Raw genomic sequence first — 8,028 nt, 5'->3', positions numbered from 1 at the left:
TTTATCAAAACCAACATAGTTAAGTATAGCGGAAGCATTAAGGTAAAAACCCAATCATAAGTATTAATGTATGAAATGACATAAATAATCACGATCCATTTGCCCACAACGACCTGCTCCTCCTTGTGCAAGCTCCATAATGTACCTAAGGTCCTGCAAGGCATGCAGCAGATAATCAACAACTAGTTGAGTGAGTTCACAGAAAGTAAGTTCATAACAGTAATGCGTAAGTTCATCTAATGGGGGCTTCCCATGCAAGTATATACTCCTGGTGGGGGATTCCCACATTCATCCTTAGTAATGGGGGCTTCCCATTATGGTACTTATTAGACTAATTGCAACCATGTGTTCTTCTTAATCCGAGAACAGGAATACGTACAAGGTCACGCAGGATTTACGTGAGTGCCCTTCCCCGAGGACAGTGGTACGCGTGGGGTTTACGTAGGATTTACGTAAGTGTCCTTCCGACCCGGAAGACAGTAGTGGGTATTAGGTTACGCAGGATTTACGTAAGTGTCCTCCCGACCCGGGAGACAATGGTAGATACTAGTTTACGTAGGTTTTACGTAAGTGTCCTGACTATCCTGAGGACGATGGTCTATAGTCTAGTGATTGCGTAAGTACGAGTAATCATTCCATATCAAACATTCCAACCCAATTCCCACCCCGGGAATCCCATGCCTTGGCTGTGTGAACTCACCTTGGATTGCTCGGTAGATACACTAAAGAAGAGGGTTCTTGAACTAACAGTGGTCAACCACGTCCTAGCAGGGTTATCATACAAGTCAGGTTTTGACTTAGATAATACACGTTTGTTTCATACAAGTTAACATGTTACTGACACGTATAGATCATGGCAACACTTAGCAGTCAAACAATCCATTTAACTTGTGCAACTAACATCAGCCCAATAATAATCTGGCCCAACATGTTGTGCGATCCACAACATGTTGTGCGATCCGCATAACCCCGGCCCAAATAGCATAACTGACCCAACAGCATAAGCGGCCCAAATATATAACACATAAGTGACTTGTGCGGCCCGGATCGGGTTGTGCGATCCGGCCGAGTTGTGCGATATGAGCTAGCCCACCCCAATAATAAACTTACGGCCCAAAAATTAACATATAACGATCTTGTGCGATCCCAACACCTTGTACGACTGAGTTGGGTTGTGCGATCAGGGTTGGGCTTGTGCGACTGGACACTTGGGCTGTCCGGCCCAACAGAATGGACCTGATTCAACTTGTGCGATCCAGTGAGGGCTTGTACGATCCAGCTGCCTTGTGTGATCCGAGAGATCTTGTGTGACAAGCAGCCTTGTGCGATCCGAAACCTTGTACGTGTGGGCCTCTTGTACGATCAAGAGGCCTTGTGCGATTTGTTTTAACATACCCGGATTATATGCAAGTTGGTTACAATTATCAATTATCATCAATAGTTTCCAAACTTATAGAATCAATTAACACCAAATCAGTTTCACAACATCCAAAATCTCGATCAAACAAGCAATCTATTTACTAATTCACATGAACCCTAATTCTTGTTCAAAGCATAACAATAATTTATCAACCCACATGATTCTGTCCGATTCATAAACATTCCCTTAGCTACAAAGATTTAATCTTAACATCACATGAAGGCCGAACAATAATGTGTAACATATCCGATTACATAAGCATACAATCGATTACTTTTATCCGATCGCAAGCATCATACAAACAGATTGGTCATGATAGCCTATGATATCTAATCGGTTTTTAGATTATCATCATGCAACTCAATTCATAAGAACATCACTACATAAACATCATGCAAAACACATAGATCATAACATCAACAACATACAATCGATAGACACAAGAACTAACCGATTAGAAGAAGAAAGGGGAATCGGCCAAGTCAAGAGCTTCGAGGGGAATGGTTGCCGTCGGGTTCGTGAGAGAGAATGAGGGAACTAGGGTTTTGTGTTTGTAGAGTGTTTAGCAAACAAATGAGGAGCAACTCCCCCCATTGTGCATGTGTACGCATAAGAGGAAATGGGCCGGCCCTTACTTGGGCTGCCCTTGATCCGATTACAAGGGTTAAGGCCCGAAGTGGGCTTGTGCGGTCGTGCATATTGTTGTGCGATCGGATCATGATGTGCGTTTGGTTCGTGTAACATTCACATAACATATATACATACATTTACACCAAGCACGCATCAAATATATCATTCATTAAGTCAATCATAGAGCTTCACATAAGCACGTAATGTTACAAGGTAAGTCTAAAGTACGAGTTGTCACATCATCCCCAACTAAAAGAAATTTCGTCCCGAAATTTGGTATGCACTCACTGAGGAAGCTAGGTAAGTTCAATCGTTCACTGGTTTTCCTGGGGTGTCACATCCTCCCCCCGTTGATCTGGAATTTCGTCCCGAAATTCCGCAGTAGTAGCTTCAGTCTCAGTAGTGGTTGCATTGGTTCCGAATAACTGGGGGTACTTTTCTGTCATCCTGTCTTCGCGTTCCCAGGTGTACTCTGGGCCACGTTTGGAGTTCCAACGTACTCGAACAAGAGGGATTCTCTTGTTTTTGAGGACCTTCACATCCCGGTCCGTGATCTCAACTGGTTCCTCGACGAACTGTAACCGCTCGTCGATAGTGAGTTCTTTGAAAGGAATGATAAGGGTCTCATCTGATAGGCACTTCTTCAGATTCGACACGTGGAAGACATTGTGAACTGCACCGAGTTCAGCTGGTAGGTTCAACTTGTAGGCTACCTTGCCTATTTTCTCTATGATTTCGAACGGTCCGACGTACCGCGGATTTAATTTGCCCCGTTTGCCAAAACGGACCACACCCTTCCAGGGTGAGACTTTAAGTAATACCCGGTCCCCGACCTGAAATTCCAAAGGCTTTCTACGCTTGTCCGTGTAGGCTTTCTGACGGTCGCGTGCTGCCGCCATGCGTTGTCGTATTTGTGCAATCTTTTCTGTGGCGTCCACTACAATCTCTGGACCCGTAATTTGACTATCCCCCACCTCTGCCCAATAGAGAGGTGACCGGCATTTACGTCCGTACAATGCCTCGAATGGTGCGGCTTGTATGCTGGTGTGATAACTGTTATTGTATGAGAACTCCACCAAAGGGAGGTGCTTTTCCCAGCCGTTGCCGAAATCGATAACGCATGCCCGAAGCATGTCTTCAAGAGTTTGGATCGTTCGCTCAGACTGCCCATCCGTCTGAGGGTGATAAGCTGTGCTCATGTCTAATCGTGAGCCGAAAGATTTGTGCATTGCTTGCCATAGTTCTGACGTGAATCGTGCATCCCGATCCGAAATGATGGAGGTGGGCACCCCGTGCCTCGAAACAACTTCCTTAAGATAGATGTCTGCGAGAGTGGAGAACTTATCCGTTTCCTTTATAGCTAGGAAGTGTGCAGACTTGGTGAGTCGATCCACGATCACCCATATGGTATCATTCCCACGCTGGGATCTAGGTAGGCCTGTAACGAAATCCATGGAAATTTCTTCCCATTTCCAACGCGGTATCTTGGGCTGCTGAAGTAGGCCCGCTGGTTTCTGGTATTCAACCTTGACTCTCGCACAGGTCAAGCATTTTCCAACGTACGTAGCGATGTGGGCCTTTATGCTAGGCCACCAATAAGTAGTTCTGATGTCGTGGTACATCTTGTCCGACCCTGGATGTACTGAGTAGCGAGACTTGTGAGCTTCATCCATTACAAGTTCGCATAGACCGCCGTAAAGTGGGACCCAAATACGCCCCGTTACATAGTAGGCGCCGTCTGCCTTCTGTTCTAATCGTTGCCTTGAGCCGCGTAGGGCTTCAGCTTTGACATTTTCGGGTTTCAATGCTTCTACCTGAGCCTCTCGTATCTGTGTAGGAAGGCTAGACTGAATCGTAAGCTGTAGCGCTCACACGCGCCGTGGTAGAGTGTCTTTCCGACTGAGGGCATCAGCCACAATGTTGGCTTTGCCTGGATGGTACTTGATGGCGCATTCGTAATCGTTTAGTAGCTCGACCCATCGTCGTTGACGCATGTTCAAATCCTTCTGCTTAAGGATATGCTCGAGACTCCTGTGATCGGTGTAAATCGTGCACCTGGTACCGTACAGGTAGTGTCGCCATATCTTAAGCGCGAAAACAACAGCTCCCAGCTCTAAATCGTGCGTCGTGTAGTTCCGTTCGTGAATCTTAAGTTGGCGCGAGGCGTAAGCAATAACCTTATCACGCTGCATCAACACACATCCAAGTCCCCGAATGGATGCATCACAATAAACCACGAAGTCATCTGTGCCCTCTGGCAAAGAGAGGATAGGTGCACTGCAAAGTCTATCCTTTAGGTGCTGAAAAGCAGTTTCCTGCGTGTTGCCCCAACGGTAGGTGACACCCTTCTGTGTCAGTAGTGTAAGCGGCTGAGCAATCTTTGAAAAGTCTTTAATAAACCGTCTGTAGTAACCCGCCAAACCCAAGAATTGGCGTATTTCCGTTGGCGTACGTGGTGCAGGCCAGTTTCTGATCGAGTCTACCTTGGATGGATCAACATGGATCCCATCCTTGTTCACTACGTGGCCTAAGAAGTGGACTTCACGAAGCCAGAAGTCACATTTCGAAAACTTAGCGTACAGCTGTTCCTTCCGAAGGAGTTCCAAAATAAGGCGTAGGTGCTGCTCGTGTTCCTCCTGACTCTTGGAGTAGATCAGAATGTCGTCGATGAAGACAATGACGAACTTGTCAAGATAGGGTTTGCACACCCTGTTCATAAGGTCCATAAATACGGCAGGCGCGTTCGTTAACCCGAACGGCATGACAAGAAACTCGTAGTGGCCGTAGCGAGTTATGAATGCGGTTTTGGAGACGTCCTCATCCCGGACTCTCAGCTGATGATAGCCAGACCTCAAGTCTATCTTGGAGTAATAACACGACCCTTGCAACTGGTCGAATAAGTCGTCTATGTGTGGAAGAGGATAACGGTTCTTCACCGTCACCTTGTTGAGTTCACGGTAGTCGATGCACATTCTGAACGTACCGTCCTTCTTTTTCACAAATAGTACTGGAGCTCCCCATGGCGAAGAGCTTGGACGAATGAAGCCCTTTTACAAGAGCTCTTGTAGCTGCTTTGACAATTCCTCCAATTCTGATGGAGCTAGACGATATGGTGCGCGAGCTATGGGTGCTGCTCCTGGAGCGAGCTCGATTTGAAATTCGACCTGACGGTGAGGCGGTAAGCCAGGTAAGTCTTTAGGAAACACCTGAGGGTAGTCACGTACAATTGGAATATCTTCCAATTTCTTTTCCTTCATTGTTGCATCTGAAACGAGTGCCAAGAGTGCGGTGTGACCCTTCCGCGGACACTTCTGAGCCTTCAGGAAAGAGATGATGCCTACCACTGCACCACTCTTGTCACCCTGAACTTCGAGAGGTTCTTGACCAGAACGGGGAATACGAATGATCTTCTCGCTGCACAAGATCTCTGCCTGATGTTGGGAGAACCAATCCATCCCTATAACGATATCGAAACTTCCCAAGACTATGGGAATAAGGTCGATGGAGAAAGCTTGACCGGCTAAGACAATACTACAACCCCTGACTATTTGAGTGGCTTCTAAACTCTTACCATTTGCTAGTTCTACGACGTGTTTGGTGTTTAGGGGTGTTGATGTACGTTTTAACAATTTACTGGCTTTCACAGAAATATAACTTGTATCCGCACCCGAATCAAATAAAACAGTAACATAAATATCATCGAGGAGAAACTTACCTATAACCACATTGGGATCGTTCATTGCGTCTCCTCGCCCCAGCACGAAAGCTCGACCCCTTGCCTCGTTGCCATTGTTGTTGTTGTTGTTTCCCCCGTTGTTGTTGTTCCCGTTGCCCTGGTTATTGTTGTTGCGATTCTGGTTCAAATGAGGACAATCGCGTTTGAAATGACCTTCAGCCCCACACTGGAAACATCCCCGGTTTCCACGCTGTGGCTGCTGCTGCTGTTGTGGGTTCTGTGGAGCTATTTGTTGCGGTTGCTGGTTCTGATTTGCAGGCCGTGGGCTCCTACAGTCTTTGGCCTCGTGACCCATCTTGAGACATCTTTGACAACGACCCTTGTTGCACTGGCCGCTGTGATGCCTGTTGCAGTTGTGACACTTGGGGTGAAACCCTTGATACCTTCTCTGTCTATGACCACCAGAGGATTGCTGACTAGGACTCTGGTAGTGGTCAGTCTTTTGCTGCTGAGCTTGAGATTGAACTGTTGCTGAACCTTTGCTAGAATCCCCATCCCACTTTCTTTTGTTGTCACTGGGTGTAGTGAGAGTAGCGGCCGAAGTGGTAGCACTGATGCGTTTGGGCAACTTGTTCTGATCCACCGCCTGATCCGTGAGGCGATGAGCAAGACGCTGTATATCTTGAATGTTGTCGAGGTTAGCCGATGTAACATGGCTCTGAATTTCTGAGGCTAGACCCTTGAGGTACAACTCGATGCGCTTGATCGGAGGGTCTACCATGGTAGGACACAAAATAGCCAGTTCGTTCGATCGCTTCGTGTATGCTTCTATCTCTGACCCCGTCATCTTCAAGTGATAAAACTCATTTTCCAACTTGTGAATGTCATCCCTTGTGCAGTACTCACGTTTGATAAGTTCTTTAAAATCATTCCAGGGTGTGGCGTTAGCAACTGCCAACCCTAACATCTGAACTTGGGCGTTCCACCAAGTTAGTGCTATTCCTTCTAGCGTGCCAGTGGCGTATTTCACCCTGCGAGCCTCAGGGCATTCACACATCTCGAACACAGACTCGAGCTTCTCAAACCAGTGGAGGAGTCCCACTGCCCCCTCTGTGCCGCTGAAAGTACTTGGACGATAGTCCATGAAGTTCTTAAAGGTGCAAACTTGCTGCTGCGCTGGTTGACCTATTGTGTACGATTAGGACGGAGTTAAATACAAGAGTGAATGCAGGATCTAAGGATCCTAGTGTGAATCTAAACTGCAGGGTATACTACCTGCTTGAGCAGCTGCAAGTGCCGCAGCAACTTGAGCTTGAACGAGAGCCTCTAGTTGGGCTTGAGTCATGTTAATTCGTCCAGACATGATCTTCATAGTAAAAGTAACGTAAGTGAGAGTGGTTCGCGAATAGGGCGATGACAGAAAAGCGTAAGCACGTAGGTATTCTCATGTAATAAAGTCATGTGTATCTAAACGTAATGCGAGCAAAGTTCTATATAGTTCTATCATGCAGGTAATAATCATAAACCTTATTACCTAGGATGTCGAGTCTTGCACGTGGAGCGAAGCGTCGTTGTAGATCGTTGAGAGCACTGTTCTGGTTATAGTCTGGTTTTAATAAAAACGTTTTCCCCATATTAAAACCTAGTTCTCTATAACCAATGGCTCTGATACCAATCTGTCACACCCCCAAAATCCCACACGCGGAGTACCACCGCTTGGAGGCGTGACATGACCAGGATCAAGCCACCAATCATATTGAACATGTAAATATATAGTAAAAGTTATCCATCAATACGAAAGGTGTTTATCAAAACCAACATAGTTAAGTATAGCGGAAGCATTAAGGTAAAAACCCAATCATAAGTATTAATGTATGAAATGACATAAATAATCACGATCCATTTGCCCACAACGACCTGCTCCTCCTTGTGCAAGCTCCATAATGTACCTAAGGTCCTGCAAGGCATGCAGCAGATAATCAACAACTAGTTGAGCGAGTTCACAGAAAGTAAGTTCATAACAGTAATGCGTAAGTTCATCTAATGGGGGCTTCCCATGCAAGTATATACTACTGGTGGGGGATTCCCACATTCATCCTTAGTAATGGGGGCTTCCCATTATGGTACTTACTAGACTAATTGCAACCATGTGTTCTTCTTAATCCGAGAACAGGAATACGTACAAGGTCACGCAGGATTTACGTGAGTGCCCTTCCCTGAGGACAGTGGTACACGTGGGGTTTACGTAGGATTTACGTAAGTGTCCTTCCGACCCGGAAGACAGTAGTGGGTATTAGGTTAC

This window comes from Helianthus annuus, chromosome 4, assembly GCF_002127325.2.
Source record: "Helianthus annuus cultivar XRQ/B chromosome 4, HanXRQr2.0-SUNRISE, whole genome shotgun sequence".
Classification (NCBI taxonomy): domain Eukaryota; kingdom Viridiplantae; phylum Streptophyta; class Magnoliopsida; order Asterales; family Asteraceae; genus Helianthus; species Helianthus annuus.
Note: the sequence above shows the minus strand (reverse complement) of the source record.